We start from the raw sequence: 21,195 nt of genomic DNA on the forward strand, positions 1-21,195 counted from the left end.
ACTTAATATTTATGTATATCCAAGAGTGGCATTTGAATGTTTATTTATGAGTTTATGGAGAGAAGTCCCATGTAGAGACATGTCTCTATGTGGCTTCAAGCCATGTAGGGACATGTTCCTACCTAGGATGTAACTTATCATCCATTATTTCATAATAATTATGCCATAGTTAAAATTAAGACACTATTCACAATAACGAGGTGATTCAAATTGATCATTGTCTACATAATCACTATTTGAATAACCACAATTTGCATTGATATAATTGGAATTTAGTAAGACCGATCCACTTGGAATATTATTGGTCAGCCAGAGTTATTAATATTGATCAATGATAATTAATCTGACAATAATCATTAGATAATATTATTTTGAGGTAAATGTATAGATAGTTATATAGAGAGATAGATAGATAGATAGATATACTTTTTATTACATGCATACATACATGTGTGTGTGTGTGTGATTATTAGTCAGGGATAAAGATGATTGATTTAGTGATCATAAAAACAATTTATGATCAATTCAATCTGACTGTAAGGACCCTCCTCATATGTAATTATAAAATATGAATTCTCTGTTAAAAATGTTATAGGAGATTGAAATGGATATGAAGTAATGCTTATATTGTGAATGTCCTAATCAAATTTAGAGTAGTTGATACATCCATGTTTTATATACTTAGTGATTCGAGAACATCTACATTATCTCAACTGTTCAAACATTGAAATTTCACTAACAATGATATGAGGCATTTTCACCTAACGATAAGGGTGTTGATTACAATATCCTAATGATTAAGTTTTATGTTTCAAATAGTTTGGTATTCTTTAATTGGTGTTGTTATGATGATTAGGTGTATGCATGCCTAATGGTGATTATTCTGGTACTTTAATCTGAATTAACGAATAAGTTATGTTATATTGATTATGTGATTCGGATGATTAAATGTGGGTAGAAATAAATTAAATAGTTGATTTTATGAAAGATTCACATTCTAATTTATGTAACTATCTAGATAGTTTTTTTTAATATATATGCATGTGATTTTCTTGAGCTACTGATGTGTACAATGAGTGTGCAAGATATTTTAGCCAAAAAATTTAATGAAGAAATGAAATTGAACCCTAAGTATCAATTGTGGAAACCTGGGGTTAAATCTGATGAAAGATGCAAACCTTGTTGTTCGTATTTTATTTGTGTCGTGGATTGGGTGAATGTATCATTCTGTAATCAGTAAATATTAATGCTTCATAATAGTGTTTTTATAGTGTCACTTGACACTTGTGAATTGTGTATGCATTCCAACATGATAGTTAGAGGGAATCGAGTAACCTAAAGATTTAAGCTGGATTTGATTAACCTTTTGTTAATCAGTTAGTATTGAGATTAATTACTCCTATTTAGGATTAGGGAGTTAACTACATTTTTGAAGGTTGTTAGTATATCCTAAAATATTCCTAGCTTTGATAGGTCTCAAATTAATCCTAAAAGCCTAAAATCTTTAAATAGGGGTATGGGTATGGGTTGGGGACATTTTTCACCCCCTTAGCCCCTTTGGTTGACTTTAATGGTCACTCAAAAACTCTATTTTTTCTTTAGTGCAAAAAATGATGATTTCCTTCACGAGTTGGTGACTTTAACTCCACCTTGAGGTTTACCTAATGCCTAGTTGAGTTAAGATCATATTTAGAGGATTTTTTGAGAAGTTTTGGTTGTTACCCAATCTCTAGTTTTAGAGAGAAGTTTTCAAGATTAAAGGGAAGGAAGGGAAAAGCTCATCTCAAATTGGATCATTTTACCATAACCTTATTGTGAGTGTAGGAGTTCTTCATCTCTTTTGTTCATGGTTTTCATGTTGTTCATGCTTGATTCATGCATAAGTCATCGTGTTTTCTTTTTCATTGTATGCTTGTATGTGTGTTGAGTATGCTTGGGAGGGATTGAAACATATTTTATTGAATGTTTTCCTTCATGTTTTGCTTTTTTTTTTAAGGGATTTTGTGGCTTGTTTTGGCATTACTCACCCTTGGATAGGGAAGAAGTGGCCATGTATGGGGAAGGGCTTTAGTTGGACCCCAATAGTGTAGAATCTCTTCTCAAGACAAGAAGAGGGAAAGAGGGTAGGGTGTTATGGGCCCCTACTTGTCATCACATACCATGTTTTGAAATTGTAAAATTTGAAGAAGTGAGAGAATGAAAATCCTTGTATTATTGGCCTTGAAAGGGCATTTGTGGAAGAATAAAAGTTCTTGAGATTTGAGCCTCAAAAGGGCTATGCTCTGGTATTGTGGTCGATGTCTCCTATTGAGAAAATTCACCTTCTCCCTAGTTCGGTTCAATGTTGAACCTATTGTGAAAACTGGGATGGGAATGCATGCTTGATGTGTTCTTCATGATGTAACACCCTGCCAAGGGATCCAAAGAATTAACCTAAAGTTTCACTAAGTTTGGTAGCATTTTTTTTTTGAAAAAAAACATGAAAGTAAAACCATTTATAACATAGTAGCGAAAGCAATAACAATATCCAACTGAAAGTGGACATAAACATACATACATAAGAGGTTACATTCTTAAGGATCCCTTAACGTTGAATTATATCTAAATCAACTATTAATGATTCCATCAAATACTACATCCACATAAAATAATAATGAAAAGTCTACCATTCTTAAATTACATTTACGATTGCTCAATCATCCACTGTACATGCCACAAGGTATGAAAGGATTAAAAGAATATACATATGTGAAATAAAGTATATCATCCTATTCTAATCCATAGTGCAAATGTAGCAAGTAAATGAAACCAAATACCATACATGATACATCATCATCATAAATGATATAAACATTCATTGTAATAGATAATCATAAATCATAACATAACTAATTAAGTGCACGATTCCTCCCAACCATAAATAGCATCATTAGACCATTGTGGGCCCTAGTTGTCCCTCCGTGCGTAACATTCCAAATTACCAAAGAGATCATTGGTTTTATCATAGTATGAATGTCACTCCTAAACATACTACATCATATACAAAAATTAATATAACATGCAAAGTAAAGCATAAGATAAGTAAACAACATCATCTATCATATGCTAATCATCAATGTAAGGATACGTGTCCACCATCATAATCCATGAATAGAATGAAGATAGATGCCAACAAGGTATGCATCAGCCACGGTGTCTCAGATGGATCTCATATGGTAAGAGTGGAAAAGCACTACAACTTGACTACGTAGAACCTAAATGGTCCACTCCCACCACGCTGAGGAGATAATCTCAATTCCCAAAGAGGTTATCAAATCTCATAGTACAAATACTCTCTAAGTCTAAGAATCTTAAAAGTACACGAACTCAAAGGTTCCAATCACAAACCAACATCTAATCCTAGGGGCACAACAAAGAAATGTAGGAAACCTACTATGCAAGCGAGAAAGTGTCATCGCACGGATCATGCTAGAGTTGCCCTGGTAGTCTCCCAATAGACCCTAGCCCCCTAGTGATCCCTATGCGGCCACTAGTATCCTCTCATACAAATGAGGCATACTATGAAATGTAAGGTCGCAACCAAGTGTTCTCTCTACTCCCATCCTAGTCTGTACTAGCACTCGAGGCATGGGCAAGAACAAACAATTATCTTATTAAGTCCATTTAAGTCAATATTAGGTGTGAATGTTTTTTCTTATTAAAATAACTTACAATGAGTTACCTTGGCAGCCTCTTAGGGCCTCGGCCCCCATTGCAAGCCACTTCCCGACACTACAAGTAGATAACCTACCCTAAGCTCATGGAATCATAAATCAAAAAATACCAAAAGATAATCCACAATATAAACATCAAATCTCCATGAGTCAACTAAAAAGCATCCATAGATAATCATGATCACAACAGTTCTCTATTGGCAACTGAAGGTATCCTTGATAATCACAATAATTATTGGTTCTTAATAAGCAACCAAAAAGCATCTCAAAATAATACTAATCGAAGACTCCAAAATGGTTGAGTCAAAACATATCACAACATGACATCATCAAGATCAAATAAACGAGTCAATCCCACCAAGTAACTAGAAAATAATCCAATACAACTAATCAATAACTCATAAAAAGATTACATATATCACAGCTTACACAAGAAGACTGAAGACAATATCAATCAACATGCCATCATATAACCATGGTTGAGTTTATAAAGATCAGAATCAAAAGATATCATCATGACATCACATTCATAACCTCCGAGCCTCTAGTAGACATCTTATAACTGGTCAACACTAGTCAACCCAAAAACCCAAAATAAGAAGCATAGAGAAAACACAAAATGCAAGAACATGTTCGAGTTTGTTTTAAATTGCATAAGTGAATTAAGTGTGGGGGCCTCAATTTGCATTTTCAAATTTAGATATTAAAATATGGAGAAATTTGTACATTTACCTAACCCATGCATTTTTTTGGTAGATAAAAAGTATTCTCCCCATAACCCATAAACTCAATTTCCTAATTGTTCTATTAATATATTGTTTATACAAACGTTGTGTGAAAACGACCCCCATCGAAACCAATAGGACACATAGAAAAATTCAGTGTAAACAAATACAACTCATCCTCATTTATCTTCATATAAATCCGATTAAATTAGATTCATATTATTAATCTAAAATATTATAAAATAATTAATTATTAATGAAATAATCTATTAACTAAATTTTAATTATAATATATATATATATATATAAGTTAATATTATATAATAATTAAAATTTAATAATATTTAAAAATTATTAATATTTAATAATATTTAAAAATTATTAATATTTAATAATTTTATTATCAATATGCTATCAAAGTTGAATCACATATATAACAATTTTATAAAAAAGAAACAAAACAAAAACATAATATGCTTTTATTAAAATCGTTGTTGCAGTACAATGGTCCCTACTATCGCAGGGCCTGCGGTGACAGTGGGTACATCATACCCTCTATCGTCACAGTACCTACGACGGCAGGTACCTACAGACAGTGGGTACAGGGTGTGAGTCCGTCCCCCCACGACTTTCAATTAAATTTTTTTTTTATAAATATTTAATTAAAACACGCATTAAAAATTTTCTTTTATTAAAACGATTTCATTTTAATCATTTTCTTTGTGACATATTTTAAAGATTAGCATTTTTAAATATATATATATATGTATATGTATATGTATATGTATATGTATATGTATATGTATAGGTATAGGTATAGGTATAGGTATAGGTATAGGTATATGTATGTGTGTGTGTGTGTGTGTGTGTGTGTGTGTGTGTGTGTGTGTGTGTGTGTGTGTGTGTGTGTGTGTGTGTGTGTGTGTGTGTGTGTGTGTGTGTGTGTGTGTGTACAGATTTGTAAATGTAGATGTATATTTTAAAAGAATACATTTGCAATAATGTCTGCGATCAGATATATATAATTTTATACAAAATGGGTTTTTCCAATTTTATAAATTAAGAATTTTCCCTTTAATGATCGTTTTCTAGGTTTACCTAATTGATCCTTCTAATAGGTTTGTCCATAGGCATCTGAAAAACCCTAGCCCCATAGTTTTCCTCAGATCTACGCATATGAAAATTTCTTATAAAGAATTTAACTACTCATGACAAAATACATACAACCAAGATATGAAAATCCTCATCAAGCATTCAGAAGGCACGAAGAAGACAGGAAGTGCAAGAAGCGGAAATAACATAGACAAAATCACAAGTGTCTACCTGGACACAAATACTAATTCGCTTCTCCTTAGAAACTGCAGAGCAAGCTCCTTCCTTCTCCAACGTTCCCAGGTCCTCCAAACACGCTCCCTAAGCTTCTAAGAGTGCTTGAATATAAAGAACTCTCAGGAAGCACCTAGAATGTCTCTAGAAACAACCAAAAGGTGTTGACAACTAAGCATGAGTCTTTTCCAACCTTCTAGATGAGTCATAAGGTTGTAGACACCATGTGCTTAATTTGTGTGCTAACTCCTATGTTGTTGACATATGTGCAATCAAAAGGTGTGTTTACTCCTAGGCAAGCTTATAACTTTTATTTTAATTCTTTAATTACTTTTATTATTATTATTTATTTATTATATTATTATTATCTTTATTATTATTATAAATTTTAATTTCTTTTATTTAATTCTTTTCTCAATTAATTTTCATTTAATTAATTATAATCAAAATATCTAAAGGTCATGATATTATATTAATTTTTCCCAAATAATTAAATTATTAATTAAATCTTTTAATTTAGACTTAATTAATAGAAAATTCACCATAGACTTCCAAGATAAAATATGAAAACCCATCATAGAACAATCCATACAAAATCAGTCTAAAGGGTTAAAAATCATGAATTATGTCATCCGACACATTCGAAAGGTAAAATATCTCGGATACTTGTCCTACCTCACTAGGACAAATGGTTTAAGGGTTTAGGATTTGGACTTGAGAATTTATCTCCCCTCTCTTACCATTGAGATAGTGCGATAGGGTACGCTCATCCTAGCAATTCAGGGAAGTCGATACCCGGTACTTACAATCTTGCATAAAAACCATGCATGTGCATACAATATATATATATATATATATGCTAAGCTAAATAGGCAATGGCAAGAAGTTGTGCATCATGTAGATCCTGACTAGCAGGTGACTACGACTCCCTTCTTTAACCACATCAGAAATGCCATACATAAGAACAAACACCCACACCATACACATGCAAGTATGGGGTAAGTATCCATAATAAAACACATGTGATAATAAACCATCTAACTAATCATCATCAATAACTAGAAATAATGTAATAATCATCATGGATATATGAAATGTAGAGTCTAAGTAATCTCATCATATATCAACTGAATCCATAGCACAGTATTCGATAGTCTCAAAATAATGCTACTAATCATCAACATAAAACTAGTATAACATAGTCTAACAATAATAGCAACAATGTGTCTAGAAAAATGTGAACGGGGGCAGGCACTACACATGATATGTTTGTTTTGTCTCTAGGTTAGTTTTTCATCTTCTCCATGCTCACCATGATGTATTATAGATATTGAAAAGGATACCTTGTTTGGGACCAAGAAGAGGATTCAAATTGTATTTTAATATTATGTAAAAGTGTATTTAAACTCTTGTTGAAGTGGCAAGGATGTCGAGTTTTCTTACTGGTTCTTTCCTGATGGAGCCTTAAACCAAGTTGAATAATAGAAGATGATTTTGGATATGAGATTTTTGTATTTAGTTGTGCATACATTTACTTGATATTAGATGTGATGACAATTCTACTTCACTGTGGCATTCTCATGTTTGGTAATCATATTCATCTAATCTAGACGAATTTGATAGAATGATGATATGTTGTTATACAATTTAAGATTCCAAGTATGTTAAGGAAAATTCGATGCTTGATTTGGACTTCATTATTTTTTTTGTAATTTCTTAAGAATCAAAGTAATCCTATGTCTTGGTTTAAAGCACAATAATTGAACTCAATGAATCTAATCAACATTAGAAAGAAAATCAATAATATTGCCCTTGGTTTATTGGACATAGTTGGCTTAAATCTAATTAGAAAGTAATAAGTATATATATTCCCTTGTCAAAGATGAAATTACATTAGAAAATTTATCACTTAGAGAAAAATATGGTTTTGAAAAAAAAAATATAATCCCCCAGGAGCAAAAATACTCTTTCGATTTTGTATGGAAAGCAAATCAAGTCCATTTTAGAAACAGAGAATATTCTAGTTGATTCCTTTAGAAGAAAAAAAGGAAAAAAATTGTTTCCTAAATTTAGTAAAGAAAAAAAATAGACTTTTAACCTAATAAATAAATACTAAATCAAATATCCTCATAAGCTTATCCCCAGGTCTCACCAACTAATCTTTATGTAATAACTTATACACTTATCACCCCACTTAATCTTTTCCCTTGGTGTCAGATTGGTCAAAGGGGCAGATCTAAACTTGTGAACTAAAGTCAATGAATATAATGGTTGAAGTGACCCTTGTATCCTCCTAGATTTTTGCAGGACTATTTAGACCATGCGTTGGCTAGGAAAGTGGTTTGTTGGGAGGGGCATTTAAGCCAATGTTTTTGCATGAGTGTTAAACAATTTTTCCTTCCCCTTTTGTAGCGCCTAACCTTGGCTCTATCCACTCGCATGGGAGGGGACACAACCCTGCCAATGCAAGGCTTGGGAAGCATACCCACCTTGGGGACTGCCCAAGGAAGTCTCGGTTGTTGTGTGGCAAGTGGGTGAGTGGAGGGTTAGTGGTAGGTAGTATGTGAGTGGTTAGAGGGTTAGTGCAGGTTAGTTAGGTTAGTTGTAGGTTTAATAAAGTTTAGTTTTAAATTAGTGTAGTTAAAAGTTAGAGTATTATTAATGTTAGTAAATTTAATTAAATGAAATTTAGTTAGTCTTAATTTTCAATAATTTATTTTAGTTGTGACTTTAAATGTTAGTATTATGATAGTTAGTTAGTAGTAGGGAGTTTAGTATCATAGACATTAGCAATGTTAATACTTATATTTATTGTAGTGTTAGTAAAAGTTATTTAATTAGTTTAGTTTTAAATTTAAGTGGGATTTAGTTAGTTTTATTTTTCCTTGGTAATTTAATGAATGTGTTTTTTTTCAAAAGGAAATTTAAAAGTATTTTCTAAATTAAAGATAGAAGCGAAGATTAATTAACTTGGTGTTTAATGAATAGATTCTTTTTTTTTTTTTTAAATGTATGATCGAAGTATTGTTTAGTTATCTTAATTTTCAAAACAATTTATTTAATGAAAATTTGTAAGAATTGGGAGTAGAACGTGATTAGGGTAGTGATGATATGTTAATGTTAGTAAATCGTAATTAACCAGTTTTCTTTTAAGTAATAGATAGTATTAATTGTGTGTAGGATATCGAAGTGTGTTTCAAGGTTAAAGGTCTTGTTTATGTTTGATTAAATAAAGTTTAGTTAATTTAATGCTACGTGTTATTCTAGATAGTTAGTTCTATGATTGTGATTTCTAAATAATTAAAGTTATATTTACTTAAATTGTTATTAGAAGAATTCAATTATATCGTTTATTAATATTTTGATTAGTTAACGTTATAGTGGATAAAATAAATGTTTTAAATCTATTGAGTCGACCTCACATTTTGATATTAAGTTTTTTGAGAAGGTTATAAAGTTAATTTAGTATATAGTAAAGTTGTATGTTTTAAGAAAAGTTAGTATCATTATTGGTTAATATGTTTTCTAAGATAAGTTAGTTAGCATATTTAATCTGTCTTAAAATTAATCGAGTTTTGTTATAAGTGATTATAGTGTTCTTAAATCAAAAGTTAGCATTATTTTATCTTAAAATATTTTAGATTAGTAAAGGTTGTAAAATTAAGTTAGATTGTTAGATTAAATTTTAAGTATTGATTATACATCCAGATGGTTGTTTAGTATTGCGAGTTAAGAAAATCTGATTTATTTATTCTAGTTATAATAGATTACTTTAAAATTAAAGTAATAACGAAACAATTGTCGAAATCAATTTAATAACAAATGCTCAAATTTAATGATTTTTTCCTTATTTATTGATTATAAACTTATATGGAAATGTTAGGACATCGTTAGAGGGTCACGTAGTTGTTTATCATTATACCTAATCCTTAACATGTGTAATTCAACATATCAAACTTAGTGGTGTTATTATTATTTTTTTTATATAAAAAAATTGTTGGTGTGTTTTTGCCCTCTGATTTTTGGGCATGACACTGACTGAAGTTATAACATTAACACATGATATAATCAATGAAAAATGAGGTTGTCAAAAAAAATACCCCCAATGCTATAGAATAATATCTAAATCCATTGTTCCATACAACCTTACTTCAATACAATGTAAGGGTCGGATAAGGCTTTTTCAGACACATGGACAGATTGTTTCCTACTTTAGCAAAGCTATGGCAGGAATCCCATAAGGGGGGATTAAGCTCTATTTTTTAGGAAGGGGGCAGTCTCATGAGTAAAATTTTATTTTTCTATGGGATTATTTAGAATCTTCTCCTAAAAAATAGAAGGCCTTAATTTGTATGAAGTAGGTGAAAAGGGGGTGGGGCTAGAAATAGCCCCACAAGCTTAGGAATTTTTTTGCTACTTGTCAAACATTTGAATTTAGATTTTTAGTTAAAAAATAGTTTTGTAGGGAAATTAATTTGTTTACTTATTTTTAATTTATTTTCCTTCAATTTTGGAGCTAAATTTGTCAGCTTGAATATACAACCTAAGCCATGGGACCATGAGCTTTAAAATATTCCCTAAAAAATAGAAAGTGGCTTCTGCTCTATTTTATAGGAAGCCCCCTTCCATGGGACCCCAACCTAAGTGTAATTATGAGAGAGTTTGCAATATGCAAACAAGTGATTTATCCTCCAAGATGTCTACCATACAAGGTATGAACACCTTCATATTAGGCAAACTCCATGAAATTTTGAAATTTTCTCTATATTACATATATGAACATTATACATCAAGTTTTGCCTCAATAAAACATGATAGTATCTTGATTGTGTGTTTTTTTCAACATAGCAATAAGACTTTTGGATAAAGATGCCAAAAAACTTTTATGGATGATAAAGCACTTTTCAAGTTAGCCATGTTCTATGTTGGCTATAAGTTTAGTTAGAGTGTATTTGGACTTTGGACATATACATGTCAAGAAATGCAAGAATTTAATACAACAATGAATGAATGGTGTTTGATTGCAATAACCCTTGCCTTAAGCTAAAGAAAGCTTCAGGTAACAAAAACATGTTAGAGTTACTTCTAAGTCCTAATTATTGTTTTGATTCATTTTTTAAAGCCAATTTCTATTTTCCTGAAAATAACTTTTCCCACCTTAGTAACATATAAACTAAATTTGATAGAATCAAGTAGCCTCAAGAGAAATCAATTGATTGACCTTGACAAGACTAACCTCCATTTTCAAGTTTGATCTTCAAAGTCAATCCAGGCACTTTTGGTAGTAAAAAATAATTGAATACAACAATATTCCAAAATTCATGGTGTACTCTCTCTCTTTGGTTCCTAATTGAATCCACATTTTCTCAAAAACATATCATCAGCTTTTGGTTTATTAATTTATTCCAGAAAAAGAGTTTTGCTACAATGCAATAAAGTGATGTAAAACAAAAAAAAATTTAAAGAGTAAATCCTAATCTCACTTGTAACTCTTTAATTTGTTGATTCATGGCAAAAATAGTGTTGAAACAACTTTCATTTATAAGACTAGTATCATGTGAACGAAGAATAACTAGTGGCCCATTGTTGCAATTAGGATTCCTTAGTTCCTTATATTTGTTTAAAGGAACTAGTGATAGTGAAGATCCACACTTATGGTGGAGGCTATCTTAGTTATCTAAAAGCAATTGATGTTGGGAATGTGACACCATAATGCAGATACTTATTGGCCCTGCAACTAAATCAGATTCTGAATTATTCTCTAAGAAAACATCTTTCCATTGTGAATTAGAGCACAACAAGTGCAAAGACAAGATCACAATACATTAAACCACTAGAGAATAGGAGTAATGCTAGATAACTCCATAATCCAATTCAAACATATTAAAAGCAAACTTCCATGAAGAACTATATCAAATGGTTAACAAATAGATGCGAGCAGTAAATAAAAGAGGAACATAATTAATGTAGAAACCAGTATTTAATGCAACATAAATATACCCAAATCCACAAAAATTATACCAACTAGCATGAGCTAATGATTTGTAAGCATGACTAAAAAAGAACACTGATGGATTTCTTCCTTGACCCTACTATCAAAAGCAACTTAATAATTCTCCATTGACAACTATACAAACACAATAGTAAGAAAGCAAATAGTTTAAAGTAAAACTTTTAAATGAAAAATCTATTTGAAAGAATGCATCCAATCAAAATATTAAACAACTTGGTAAGGAACTGATATCTTATAGAACCAGTGCAAGCTCATTTACTTGATAGTGTGTATATAAATGTGTACATGCAAAACTATTATTACCAATTTTTTGTATTTTGCTTTTATTTCAAGAGTATTATACTACTCCTAACACACATTCTACCACACATTGAAACTAAAAAGCTTATCAACTAGTCACATGACAAGAAAACTAGTCTGTCCTTGTTAGATTTTATTTTTACAATTCTATATTCTGCAAAGTCAAACTTCACCATTATTTGCATTTGTATGATTTATTTCCAAAAGAGCAATCAGACTGATAAGTCATGCTTTTAAGGTCATCATTATTATATCTAGACAAGTGAATTGAGTATTGTCAAACCTCTTAGTGGTGAGACTACTATCCAAATAGTTTATCAAAGTTGCAACAATTCCTATCCAACTCATACACATCCAAGCAATAGGTGTAGAGACTGGGCATATTCATACCCAAAAAGCTGGGAAACACTAAAATCCATAAAATAAACTAAATCTAGTGCAAGAAAACCAATATAGAATTGATTGATGAAAATTAAATATGGAGAAATGCATCCAACATATGTCAGACACATAATAATAACATTCCTTGAATCTTGTGAGCCATAATAGTCACACGGTTTGGTACAATAATGAAAATAGATAACAAAACAATAGAGAACTACATTTCAAAGGAATTTGGACCATAAAAACTAAATATATACATTATTTCATCCTCAAGACTCAGCACGCAAAATCTAACAACATACCATTAACTTAGGAAACACTCATCCACAATGAAGATAATAAAGCCATGAATGTGTAAGGAAAAACATAAATATAGAGAAAGTACAAAATTACAAACTAATCAAGTTTGCTTACCACTGGTTTTCCTGAATTCTTTGCAATACATACTTGATAGCTTTGATTTTCTCATAGATGCAAAATAGGTACAGAAAATCTCTTGAATGAAATGCCTTCTAGAGCTATTATAGCAATTCATGCTCAATGTCAATGACTACTATAGTTCCCTACCTAAAACATAAACATCAAAGTTCATTTTCAGGAGCATGGTAGCTCTAGAAATCATATCAAGCCATGTTATCTACATAGACTTGAAACTAGATATAGAATGTGAATGAGTTTAGATTGGCTTAGTTGGATATCATTGTAGAAAGAAGTTTCTTCCTATAACTCCATAAAAAATAACAAGACCTAGGCCTTGCAAGACAGATACACTAAGCTAGCTTGGTCTTGAAAAATGTGATTCGCCCAAAATCCAATAAAAGACTTGGCTAATGCAAAAATGACCTTTAGCCTAAAAATCATGCCTTTATTATCTAGAATTTCTTGGAGGTCAAGCCTCATTCTTTGACCAGAAAAATCTCAAAAAAACTTGTAGAGTCAATCCAAATTTACTATTTTTGGGGGAATTTCCCACCTAGACAAAGGAGTTTTATGATCAATTAAAGAATTTCAAAACTATGAGGTGCATCCTTTCTCTAGTCCAAATTTTGGAATTTTGCATGTTCTAGGTTTTCAAACTATTTATACTAGTACATCATCCCCCAAGGATGTTCACCTTTTAAAGATAGCTAGAGAAGGGTGCAAAAATTCAAAGAAATTAAACTTTGTAAAATATAAAGATGCAACAGCATCCAGGTCCATGTTTTGACATACAAGCCTGAACCAAAATTGCCAATGTAAAAACATTTCTATATCGATTTTGCAAAAAACTTGTAAAATTTTCCAAATGTAAAAAATTTCTATACAGATGGATATGTGCTAAGAATAAACTTGTCCTAGCTGCTAATGTTCAAGGAGACAAATTAAGAGATATCTAAAACAAGCCATTGTTGATAAAAAAATATGTTGTCTTTAGTACTCTCTTGTTAGTGGAATTCATTTACATCACACCACTCCATATATTGTCAATTGTTGGAGTAACAAGGTACAAGAAGTAATTCAAGCCAGCATTGCTCTTGTACAGTTTCATGCACTAGCCTTGCTTCATTTGACAAAAAGGCTACTTACCTATAAGCAAGCTTATGACTAGTCTAATGGGATGAACAATTCACTCACCTTTAGCTCAATGCCTCTTGATCTATTACACCTACCACATTATATAAGAAACAAATGTAAATTCACAAACAAGTGAACATTCATTCTATGATTATTTAGAAGGATGCTTGCATCAAAAAGTAGAAATGGTCATATTTGAAGCTACAAGGTATATAATAGAATTGAATGGGGTGAAAATTCAAGAGTTGACACTAGCTATTACTTTTTTATAACTATTTTTAATCTCATCAAAGACAGTTCTCTAGTTTTCAACTATCTATACTTTAAACATGGTGGCAATGACACATCCGTTGGCAATTACAAAATACAAAATTGATATCGAGAGACTAATTTTAGACCAAAATTGGTGCAAAACCACTCTAGCTATTAGTACACTATTAAAAACAAGAAATGAATCAAGTGTGGATCATTTGATGAAGAAAATTACAAATTTCATGTCTGATATAACAGGTGTGTTCAAGATTATTGTTATGGAAGCTATTATATCTTTGTGCTTGAAATTCCCAAAGAAATATTGCAGACTAATAAACTTTTTTGAGTAATATACTCCATGAAAAAGGATTGAGTATAAGAAAGCTATCATAGATTCTATTCTTATTCATATAAGGGGTATTCCAAAAGCAAAGGAAAGTGGCATGTCTCATCTTTGCAAATTTATTGAAGACAGTGAATTCACCTATCTTTGAACATAGATTCCTCATTTTCTCGGTCACAAAGGATCAAAGATTGCAAACCCTAGCAAGTATATTCATTATGTTTGAGTAAATTATTAATTATTTATTCTATATACTTAAGCTTACTTAGGTTAATGCATTTATTTAATATTTAGCATTTAATAGTTGTAGTGATGAGTTGTTGACAACATGGGAGTTTGTTCCCTTCTAGCATGTTCCACCTTTTTGTGGATGTTTAGTTGTCAACTTTATCTTCTACCACTTTCCAGCTTGTTCTACAAGCTTCCATGAGGCCTTTATATTCAGGCTCTGTCATTGTAAATACATTTTCTTTTTTTTGCAATGTTCTCTCTCATGTTTGTTAAGGGTTTTTTTTTGAGCTCCACCTCTTCCTTCTTGGTTTCCCTTCGACAAGTTATTTTCATGTAGGTGATCTTCGTGAGCTTTGGAGTTGGATTTCATCAACTCCTACATGGTATCAAATCCTCCCTACTACTACTTTGTTGAAAGTTTTTTGAAGCCGCAATTCAAAGACACAAACCCTAGTTTGTTTGTACTTTTTTCTTCAATCCAGGGGAAAAGCATTTTTCAAAGCACTTTGGGCCCAAATAGACACTTCCATTGGATCTAGAAGGTCATTTGCAGTCAGGATTCATATAAAACTTTTCAATTTTGGAGATAGGGCTCTAGGAGGCAATAAAAAATTTAGCCCTACAAGCAGTCGTATAGTCGTACAGACATTTTTGGCTGAATTTTTTTTTTTTAAATATAAACTATAGATGCCATAAGCCAGCCACCATCACACCTTTGTAGGGTAGCCACCACACCACTAGTGCATAGCCTATAGTGGCTACAGTCAACAGTGTTGCCATAGGTCCACTATGGCTTGATCGCTGCCCAGTCGCAACTGGCCACCAGCGGCTCCTCTCCTTACCACCACCTCCTCTAGCACATAGCACTACTCTGCCAGTAGTTCTCAACCCTCTCTCTTCTCTAGGTTTACCTACATAGTCACGTGCCTACATTAGTGTTTTGAGCACAGTCAACACCAGTCCATAGGTGCCACATTGGCACTACCATGTGGCCCTACCACATCACCTGTGGACATGTCAGCATGTGCAACATGGTTTTCATGCCACATGGCACCTTTTTTTGCTGCAATGGCCCTTAGGCTATCAATTTTTTTGCAGTAAAAGGCTGACATCAACATGACATCAACACTACATCATCAGCCCTCTTGCACCTCTCTAGGGTCCTTTTTGACCTACTTGCAATTTTTTGGCCATATCTTTAGCATACGGAGCTTTTTTTCCAATCTAAAAGAAGCACCAAAAATCTAGTTCTAAGATAGAGATATTGGTGTAATTATTTTCAGGTTTTGATGTGGTTTTGTTGTCTATTTTTTTAGTTGAAGTCTAAAGTTCTATTTTTGACTCCGGCATGCATATCTTTTGTATCTCATGTCAATTTTTTGAAAATGTTATATTTTTGGAAATCTAGTTTTGTCATCTTTTTAGAAATGCTATCATTTTCCTTTGATTCTAGCCCACGCTCTTTCTCTCATGTTTTTTGTCATTTTTGCTCTATAGTGGATATCTTGGGTATTCTAGTTCTGAGGATCATTTTCCTAGCACGGTATCCTTTGTTTTGGGCTATACTATCTTTTGTATCAGCTTTTTTCTTTTTTTTATCATTGTAGACATCATTTGTAAGCATTTTTATGTATATGCACTGAGATAAAGTGGCATTCTTGCATTTCAGGTTCATGAACATTGTTTTGAGATAATTGTACCTACACAATTTTTATAAAGCACCATGGGGGGGTTAGTTGTTGCCATTTTTTGTGCCCTCTCCCTTTGTCAAGTGAGTGTCCCTTCTATGACAATAGCCCCATGTAGTGTTGGTGTGACCGTGTCTTTAGAGGTGTTTGTACCTCTCCCCTCTCTCGTCATTCTTGGTTCTATCTATAGAGGATTTTGGCCCACCTTCTTAGTTGCCTATCATCTCACCCTATCTACATTAAGGGGGCATTATTCTAGTGTTCTAATGCTTCTATGGTTTGATGGTTGGATAGTGTGAGCTATGTATTCAGTGGTTGATCTAGTAAATGAGATGATTGTAGTGGTTGGCTACCTATGCATTTTGGTGAGATGGATCATCTACCATATAGACACGCTTGGTTCGTGCCTTCTTCTTCCATGGAGGTTCTTTAGATCAGCAATTTCTTTCTGATGGTAGAATTTTCAGCTTCTTCATGCTTTAGTGATGCTCTTCATGATCACTTTTTGTCCCTATTTTAGGGGACATTCCTCTAGTTGGAGGCTTCTTTAGTCCTTCACTAGGTTACCTCTTTTTGGGGAAGGGTTTTTCCCATACAGTTTTCTCTCTTTCCCCACTTTCAAAGGTTGCATCTCTTTGCATTGTACATGGGTACCTAACATGTCCTTGTTGCTAGGACTCATTTTGCATGTCATCTTAGTTTGTGAGCTTAAGGCATTCCCCTAGGTTGCACTTAAGGGGGGGTGTTAGAGTAAATTATTAATTATTTATTCTATTTACTTAAGCTTACTTAGGTTAATGCATTTATTTAATATTTAGCATTTAATAGTTGTAGTGATGAGTTGTTGACAACATGAGAGTTTGTTCCCTTCTAGTATGTTCCACCTTTTTGTGGATGCTTAGTTGTCAACCTTATCTTTTACCACTTTCTAGCTTGTTCTACAAGCTTCCATGAGGCCTTTATATTCGATCTCTCTCATTGTATCTCACATCACATTTTTATTGTAAATACATTTTCTTTGTTTTGCATTGTTCTGTCTCATGTTTGTTTATGGTTTTTCCAAGCTCCACCTCTTCCTTCTTGGTTTCCCTTCGATTGTTTATTTGCATGCAGGTGATCTTAGCAAGTTGTGGAGTTGAATTTCATCAACTCCTACACATTACATATACAATAGAATCATTTTTGAAAACTCAACAATTAGGAAAAGTGTTGTGAGTGCATTAGCAAACTTCAGTGCCTTGGCTAATTCTTTAAAGCCTCGCATATTTGTACTATTGCACTAATACATGTTCAACACTAACAATTATGTTTGGGATTGAGAAACCATCTACCTAAATTCTCTTGATGGAGATGTTTCACCAAATAAGAATGGAAAGGATGTTAAATATTTAATTTTTTGTATCTTGGACTTCCCACTAGTTAATCTTGAAGCAAGTTGACATGCATATGAATCTAGTGAAGAACCTTTTATCTTGGCTTCTATTCCAAAGGAGGTCAAATCATAGTCATTGGTAGAGAAGAAGGCTTCTAGTAAAAAAGTATCTGAAGAAAATGATGGATCTATTGTTGTTAGATATATTGCACAAACATATGAAAGCCTCTAGGCTTCCATTCCAAAGTAATCCATTTCATATTTTTGATTGTGCTCACTAGCTAAGGCTATTCTCATGCCTATAAAACTCTTTGTCCATGCATTCACACTCACCAATCTTCATATAACCTATACATAGTTGAGTTTAACCTTTGAACTCAAAATGATGTTGTCAATCACTCCAATGAGATCTTGAAAACTTTCTTCCAAACAATATATTCAGAAAAGGGAAAAATCCAATGGTTATTTTGTAAGATATAGCCTACATAACAAGGTTGTATTTCCTATGACAGTCTCTTTTAACTTCAGAACCAAACAATTAAATTGTCTTTCTTTACTTCTACAAATAGCAACCAAATCATTGTCAATTATAGATTCTAACTACTCTAGAACACTCTAGGAATTTCCCAAGCAAATCCATCTTGTAATATAGTGACCATATAAATTCTTACAACTAAACAACTCCACTATCTAACACATGACAATCACTCATATCTCTATATCCTTTGATCAAAATGCCTTCTTTTCTATCAACTAATATTGTCACACAAATCCATCTAGTAAAACCCTCAACTGACTATCCATCAATTCCTCCCATTACCAAGTCACTTGTATCTCCACAAGCTTTGATCAAAACACCTTATTTTCTATAAACTAATCTTGTCACACAATTCACTGTATTAAAATCCCTCAACTGACTTATATTGTATCTTTGATGGTCATTAAGTGACAATGTGCCTTCATACATGCACGATAATCTATTTGAAAATATTGTTAGTAAGGAAGAATTATGGTTTTATTCTATTAGGGCCATAACCAAAGCCTATGATAACATAGATAAGGTCATTCTTAGACACACTCCCAACTTTTCTTGAGGAGGTTTCATTGCTATGACAATCATCTTAAAAGATGTCATAAATCTTTTGTGTGCAAATGTCAGTGACTTTAGATTTTTCGTGTGCTAAAGAGGAAGAGTTATTTAGCTCTCCACTGATCATGAGTCTAGTACTGAACATGTAAGCATTAAAGACAGTGGTAGTTTCATTCCAAGTTTTCCTAGGGACATCTGAGATAGGAGTCTAAGGTCACATCTATGGTTAGATCCAAATGTGAGGGAATGGGACATTGAATTAGAAGCAGAGTTTCTAAGTATTGCTAGTGATGATTTATGAAAGGTATTGAATAATCAAGAGGCAACCAATTTTGTTAGCAAAATCAAAGACCCACAAATGGTAGAAAAGAAATTAATTTTAGAAGCCTTGAAAAGAGAAAGAAAGAATGACATATATTGTATTCTAGTGTAATTAAGATGATTGCTTTATGAGTTGTCCTAAGGATACACATACTTTTAGTAACTTTGGATCCTAATTTTAACTTAGTGTTCTATAAATTTTGATTGATTCTTGTGGAAAATAAAATCTTACCCTATGGATGAAATTAATGTTGTTGAGTTACACTAATGGCATGAAATTGAAATCAAGACTTGGGAAAAAACCATCACTGTTCTATTGAAGAAAAAGTAATTGATATCACAGATCACATATCTTAGGAGGTATTCTTTTACTCAAACAATTTAACTTCCATTAGGACCTATAGAAAAGTTATGTATCCAATTCTAATCAACCCTGCAAAAACCATTTATTTTTGCAAGAAACAAAATTATTTCTAAATATTCAAAATGATTATTAAAATAGAATGGGAAATGTACAAATAATTACTTAAGGCTTCTTTAAGATATGCAAGATTTAAGTTCCCTTTCCCTCACATTTTATATCAAATGTTTGCTTATAAATAAAATAATCAGTATTACACTAGTAATGGTATTGGAAAAAGGTAATAAATCTTTTTACAAAAAAATAGACCTTTTGCTATCATCTCACTCTAGATAGAATCAAACAATAAACTTAGAATACTACAAAAGAGAAAAAACCTCAAAATCTATCGCTCACCTCTCATTTTTCTAGCAATTGTAGCAAAAGTAATATTTTTAAAATGTATTACTTATTGGTATTTGGAAGTGCACCCACAATCATAGCAACAACAACCATGTTGAATGCATCAACTACTAGGGTTTCTACCTCTAAAGACTCCAAGGCTTTTTTTAATTTACGCAATAATCTGCCAACAAAGGAAAGCATTATTAGAAAATGCATTTTTTTTCCTCTTAATTGGCTAAAATTCCCTCCAAATTGTGCCCATTCCCTCCAAAGTGTATAATCAGTCATTTTCATTCCCAATTAAAAGTGTTAGATAGTTATTATTATTTAATATATTGTAATAGAGGAAGAGAAGCCATTATTTCTTTTTCAACATAAAAATATATTAAAAATTAATTAAATAAATATAGTAATATAGTAATATGATAACTATTCAAGGAGGGGTTTTAAGGATATTCTAACAATTTTAGAGGAGTTAGAAACTCCACATAGGTCTAACAGAGACTCCGCGTAGGTGCAACATCAAATGAGGAAGGTTTCTATGTCATAAATAGCAACTCTAATTTAATTTAATTTCAGTATATTGTTGATTTATAAAATACCTTGAAGTGTAGAAGAGATAATATCTAAAAATATCAATCATGTATTGATAATAGTTGTGTGTGAAAATGACATAAACCTATTAGATTTTATATCACTTATTGAAAAAAGGCATGGAGCTTTGAGATTGACAACAATATTATTAGTCATCAATAAAACTTTAAGGTACAACAATAAACCCTCTTCTAAAATTTATTATACTTTCAAAGGTAAACATGAAACCCCCTCTCATAAAAATTGAATAATAAAAATCCCATCTAGAAGAAAATCTGATACAAACAAGATAGACATAAAAATAAGATGTCCAAGTTGAATCTTGTAAGCATGTGGTTTGAAACCTTACCTCTTACAATGAAATTGATAATTTTCTTTGATCAATATATGTTTTCACTATAGAGGTGCTTCTAATCTCGCATTGATAAAATCCCTTTGACTATTCATCAATCAAGAACTCACTCTTTAGTGCAGATCTACAAGTCTTGTTGAAAAATCTACCCTTTCATGAGAAATCCTTGTCAATAGGAAGATCCAAACTATA

The 21,195-nt window shown here is 32.0% G+C and overlaps 2 pseudogenes; both read left to right on the top strand.

Moving 5' to 3' along the window:
• Nucleotides 1–18,133, top strand: part of LOC149551849 (coatomer subunit gamma-2 pseudogene) — a 204,260-nt pseudogene extending 186,127 nt beyond the window's left edge.
• A 692-nt stretch (nucleotides 18,134–18,825) lies between these two features.
• Nucleotides 18,826–19,424, top strand: LOC149551850 (putative protein phosphatase 2C 41 pseudogene; annotated as a pseudogene).
• The last annotated feature ends 1,771 nt before the right edge of the window (nucleotides 19,425–21,195 follow it).

This window comes from Cupressus sempervirens, chromosome 6 (genome assembly GCF_028749045.1).
Source record: "Cupressus sempervirens isolate cs-2001-9-10 chromosome 6, ASM2874904v1, whole genome shotgun sequence".
Taxonomy (NCBI): Eukaryota; Viridiplantae; Streptophyta; class Pinopsida; order Cupressales; family Cupressaceae; genus Cupressus; species Cupressus sempervirens.